General features: G+C 36.9%; 1 protein-coding gene and 1 pseudogene across 1 annotated transcript in view; both read left to right on the top strand.

Moving 5' to 3' along the window:
- The window catches only part of KIAA1217 (KIAA1217 ortholog), an 865,191-nt gene that overhangs the window by 465,711 nt on the left and 393,480 nt on the right, over positions 1-6,000 (top strand). The gene's annotated exons all lie outside the window — the stretch shown is intronic.
- Positions 2,113-3,067, top strand: LOC105527508 (annotated as a pseudogene).

Genomic DNA, 6,000 nt, shown 5'->3' with positions numbered 1-6,000 from the left:
CCTGTAATCCCAGCCACTCAGGAGGCTGAGGCAGGGAGAATTGCTTGAACATGGGAGGTGGAAGTTGCAGTGAGCCAAGATCAAGCCACTGCAAGCTAGCCTGGGTGATACAGTGAGACTCTGTCTTGGAAAAAAAAAAAAAATGTTGGGTTTGCAACTATCTCTGGGCAACATTTGGGCCACTCTGTTACCTGAAGTTGAGCTAAGAGTTTTCTTTATTCTGATTAGATAACTTTAGAGACTGGGAAATAAAATATTCCCTTGACAAGCAGTTGTTTGAAATAGCTTATTTGAAGTATAAATGCACACATTTATACCTTTAGTAACTGCACACATTTAAATTTTCCTGTTTGATAAACCTCAACATATGTATATACCATGAAACTATCACTACAGTCAAAATAATGACAAATCCATCACCAATTTTTAATGTTTTCTCCATCATACCTCATCACCAGGCCATCAGCCAATCTGTGTTCTGTCACTAGAAATTAGCTTGCATTTTCTAGAGTAAATGGTATCATACATTCTCCATTTTTGTCTCCCTTTTTCAACCAGTATAATTATTTTGAGATTCATCTATATTTTTGTGTGTATCAATAATTCATTTCTTATTTACTGTTGAGTGGCAGCCTATTATTTGGATATGCCATGATCTGTTTATCCATTTAACTGTTGACGTATATTTGGTTTGCTTCCAGTTTGGGGCTATTGCAAATAAAGCCAACATGAACATTCACATAATGTTTCTGTATGCACATAGAATTCTATATTAACCATGTGTTTCTGATATTTTGACATTTGAAACCTTACTGATCTTAGAGACACTGCCTCTCCCAGGGTAAACTAGTTCCTAAAGGTAACAAGACTTACCTGCCAATATCACTTTTATTTGTAAACTAACCAATCCAGAGCCCGGAATCCCCCACTGCCTCTTTGATCAGACCCTTACACTCTGGGCCACTATCCACCTGCCCTATCATCCCAGGGCTGAGTATCAGAAAACTAGGGGCAATCTGTACACCCTGGAGCTGGCTGAAACTATTCAAACTAGCCAGTCCTAAGCTCATTTATTCTTCTTATCCTGCCTCACACATTCCTTCCTGCAGAAACCACATAAAGGCTCATGTTTTCCCCTGGCTCACTTTACTCGGGACTGACCTGGTGCTTGCTCATATGGCCTCTTTGTGCCATGCCTCCCATTTCTAGGGAACTGTGAGTAAAACGACTTCCTTCACAGGTATCTCTTAACGTACCTGATTAAAGCACATCTCAAGTACACTTTTAAATACTCATTTTTCTTGAATAAATCCTAGGAGTGGAATTGCTGGATCATATAGTAAGTATGTGTTTCAGTTTTTAAGAAACTACCAAACTGTTGTCCAAAGTGCTTGTCCATTTCACATTCTTAGCAATAGCATATGAAAGTACCAGTTGTTCCACTTCCTTACCACCCTTTGGTATGACTGGTCTTTTTAATTTTAGCCATTCTAAGAGCTACAGTCTCATTAATTTGCATGCCCTTGATGAACAATTTTGTTGAATATATTTTGTGTGCTAATTTGCCATCCTTTTATCTTTCAGATGTATCCATAGAAATCCCTTGTATACTTCTTTATTGGGTTGTTTTCTTATTGCTGAAATTTGAAAGTTCTTTCCATATTCTAGATACAAGTCCTTTATCAGATGTGTGTTTTGCAAAGAATTTCCCCCAGTCTCTGTCTTGTCTTCTTGTTCTCTTAACAGCGTCTTTTGGAGAGAGAAGTTTTACATTTTGATGAAGCCAATTTGTTCTTTTATGGATTTTGGTTTTGGCATCATATCTAGGAAATCTTTCCTGGACCCAAGGTCACAAAGATTTTCTCCCCTGTTTTCTTCTAGTATACCTGGGATTTGTACAGATACATCTGAAAGAAGATACAAGGATGGCAAATTAGCACACGAAAAAAATGCTCAACATAATTGTTTTTTAAGGGAATGCAAATTAATGAGATTATAACTCTTAGTATGGCTAAAATTAAGACTGATTGTGCCAAGTGTTGGTGAGGAAGTAGAGCAACTAGTACTCTCATATGCTATTTCTAAGAATATAAAATAGAAGTTGCTGACACAATGGCAGCCTTTACCATGGAACTCCAGGTGCCCATGTTAGGATCTGAACCAATGATGCTGGCTTCATCTCCAAAGCCAGGAGTTAATGCCCAGTTCTTACCTGGATTTTAAATGTGGGATTTGCCAGCTCTGGTGACTCCACAACCTCAATCAATTAGTGGCCCTTCGGTAGGAGTAGTGTAATTGAGATCACCTTTACTTGCATGTGGGTCACCACCACAACCAGTTGTACCAGCTCATAAAGATCAAAGTGGTGCTCCACCAGTTAGAAGTATGTATGATGACATTTCTAGCCCGGGACTTGCATCAACACCTTTAACTTCAAGAAGACAGCCAAACATTTCATAATGCAGAGTCCTCTTGCTGGAGTTACATCTACTCCTGGAACAGGGCAAAGTATGTTTAGTCCAACAAATATCGGTAAGCTCTGAAAGATGACATTATCTCCTGCCCAGTTGGATCATTTTTATACTCAAGGAGATCTTTGACTTCAGAAGATCACCTTGATGACACTTGGGTGACTGTGTTTGGGTTTCCTCAAGCCTCTGCTTCCTACATATTATTATCATTTGCACAGTATGGGAATATCTGAAAAAGTGTGACATCTAACACAGGAAATTGAATGTATATTCATTATCAGTCTAAACTGTGGGCTCGGAAAGCCTTAACCAAAGATGGGAGGATTTTTGGAGAATCCATCATGATTGGTGTAAAACCATGTATTGACCGAAGTGTAATGGGAAGCAGTGACAGACGTGCTTTATCATCTCCATCTTTAGCCTTTACACCACCAATCAAAACTCTAGGTACACCAACACAACCTGGAAGTACTCCTAGATTTCTGCCATGAGACCTCTTGCTACAGCATACAAAGCTTCTACTAGTGATTATCAGGTTATTTCTGACAGATGAAAATCTTGTATCCAAAGCAATGGAGTACATGTTTGGCTGGTAGTAGAAGACCAAGAAGGAGGTTACTACACTAAAACAGAGTTAGCAGAGTGCTGCTGGTTCCTTTGGTTAGTTATATAACCATTTCTGCAGTATTGGATAGTTATCTCATACTTCTTTTAGATAAAAGCCTTTTTCATTAAGGATACAGCCTATTTGTAGCTCGCGCTTTAAAAGATGCTTCAGATACATTTTGAAGAAAACTAAAAATCCCTGTAAATAGGATTTTGTGCTTTCTGTAACAGTGCATGCTTCAACACAGAAAACTTAGCATTGATTATTGTAAATTAAATAACTGAAATTGTGGTGAGACTTCACAGTCTTCATGAGAAGGTGGCGATGAATTTCATGAAGGAGGACTGTAGTTATTTCTACGAAGACACAAAGATTATAATTAGCAATTTGAATTATCGTGTTCTAATTTGGATAGTATTTAATATTTTCATTATTCTTGTTTGTGTATGTCCTGTCACAGAGTGTCCTCTTGGTGTATTCTAAAACCAACATTCTTTTTAAAAAAACTACTACTAAAGTTTTTTGATAATAAACGTTGTCAATGATTTAAAAAAGAATATAAAATAGGACACTTTGCACAACAGTTTGGTAGTTTCTTAAAAATTTAAAGACATATGATCCAGCAATTCCAATCCTAGGATTCACTTAAGAAAAATGAGTATATAAAAATATACCCACCTGGGATTTGTTTTAATAGTTTTGAAGTTTTAGGTTTTACATTTAGGTCTATGATATATATATGATATATATATATCATATATGATATATATATATATAGTATTAGGGTTTTTAATCTGGTACAAGATACCCATTGAAGTTTGTTTCCTTCTTTGATATCTAACTCTTCTAGAACCACTTGTTGAGATGCTTATTTTTTCCCCGTATTTACCTTTGTATCTTTGTCAAAAATCAGTTGTCTATATAATATTAGTGTGGGTATGTTTCTGGATTCTCTAGTCTGTCCCATTGATCTATTTGCCCATCTTTTCTCTGTTAATTCCATACGGTCTAGATTACTATAAAAGCATAAGGCATGATATCAGATAGTGTTAGTTCTCTAACTTTGCTCTTCTTTTTCAAAATTGTTGTGGCTATTCTAGGTTCTCTCCAATTAATGAGCATTTTAATATCATTTAACAAGCATTTAGTAATATCTTGTCAATTTCTACCAAGAAAAGCCTTCTGGAATGTTTATAGGAATACATCAATTTAGGCAAAAATGATATTTTAGCAATATTAACTTTTCCAGCCTAAGAATGTGGCATATATCTCCCCATTTATCTAGGACTTCTTTAACTTTTTAAGCCATGTGTTATGCCGTCAGTGTACCTATAGTACACATCTTTTGTGAAATGTATCCTTAAGTATTTCAAGTTTTGGATGCTATATGAATGGTATTTTTTTCTTAATTTCAGTTTTCAATTGGAAAAATACCTTGTTACTTCAAACTTGAATGCTGTGTTTCCATAGAGAACAGTAAAACAATAGTTTCCCTGTTCTGTTTTGGCTCCTATCTCTCTAAAATGTTCTTCAAATGGATTTTCCTCTCAGCCTTTCAAACTAAATGCCAAGAGTCCTATAATGAGGATGAAAATGTGACCATATCGCCCAGAAGGAGCTCACTGTGTTGTCCTCTTTTGCAAAAGCGGCTGAATAAATTGAGTATATTAGAGACACAAATTTCTAGGACCTGTAAGGATTCTGTCAAAAATGTGTAACAGGGATGAATTACTCTTGCCCTGAGAACTTCAACTTTTGCACTTCCTGACTTTGCTATGGCTAAAATTGAAATACCAAAGTGGTATTCCCCAATGTGTTTGAATTTAATAGCATTAATGACTAGGCTCCTACAAGTCTAAAAATTCTTGTTTGAAAATTCAGCTATTCTATTTGTACTTTCCGGGAGTGCTTAACTTTTAGTTTCCCACCTGTAAACTTTTCAAAAAGCAAATAACCTCACCTCAGACATCAAGTCCTTGTAAGGAGTGAGTGAGCAGCCCTACCTCCCTAAAGAAATAGCTATACTCAGGAGAGGTCTTGTGTTGTAAATTTAGCTGGATCTTATCTCCTTCTATTCCGTTTAACTATTATGCTCTCAGAGCCTTGAGGAAACATGTTCTGGTAAACTCCTTCACCATAAAATATTAAGAACAGAGGGCAAGTTAACACTTCTAAGACCATCCACATTTCAAAAGACAGTAATTCTAATGTACAGGCATTCATGGTAATGGTGGGTTTCAGGCATTGTGGGAAGGAGAGACAGAACAGCAAGACAGCCTTTCGGCATCCCCTGTAATCTCATTGTTAGTCATGCCTTTTGGATAATATGGCCCAACCTTCACCCCTGACTTTGTGAACACTGAGCTCTACCTCCTGAAATACACCATTAATGCACATAAGACTTTTCTGTCCCTGTGTCTCCAACTGTGTGACAATGGATCACGGATTTTGTTTTGTTTTGTTTTACTTTCCACACAGGAAAGTTGAGAAGATACAACACAATACTCAAAGTCACAATAAAGAAAGTTCAAGTCTAGGTTGAGTTGACATTGTTACCATTATTCAACCCCTTCCTTACCACCCCAGCCTCTCAGGCACTGGCATTATTTGGTGACATTGATTAAGCCTCCACTGTTAAAGCTTTGAATGTCCCTTATCTTTGAGATTCAATGTTGGGAACCAGGAAGGATACCCAGAGAGACAAAAGGAATGTAGAACCAAGCTCAGCTCTTCTCCTGAATGAGGCATAATGGTTCAAAGTAGATGAATAAGAAATGATACGAGCTAGATAGAATCATTTTAGAAAAACTTTATAAATCTGATGAGCTCAAACCTAACAATGAAGAAGGAAACAGATGCAGTCTACCAGGAAAACAAAGGAGGTATATCTGAAATGCTCAGTGATGCTGTCTAGACCCAAAG

The sequence above is a fragment of the Colobus angolensis genome, unplaced genomic scaffold, assembly GCF_000951035.1.
Source record: "Colobus angolensis palliatus isolate OR3802 unplaced genomic scaffold, Cang.pa_1.0 Scaffold63, whole genome shotgun sequence".
NCBI lineage: Eukaryota > Metazoa > Chordata > Mammalia > Primates > Cercopithecidae > Colobus > Colobus angolensis.
The sequence above is the reverse complement of the archived record's forward strand: the minus strand, read 5'-3'. Positions and strand labels throughout refer to the sequence as shown.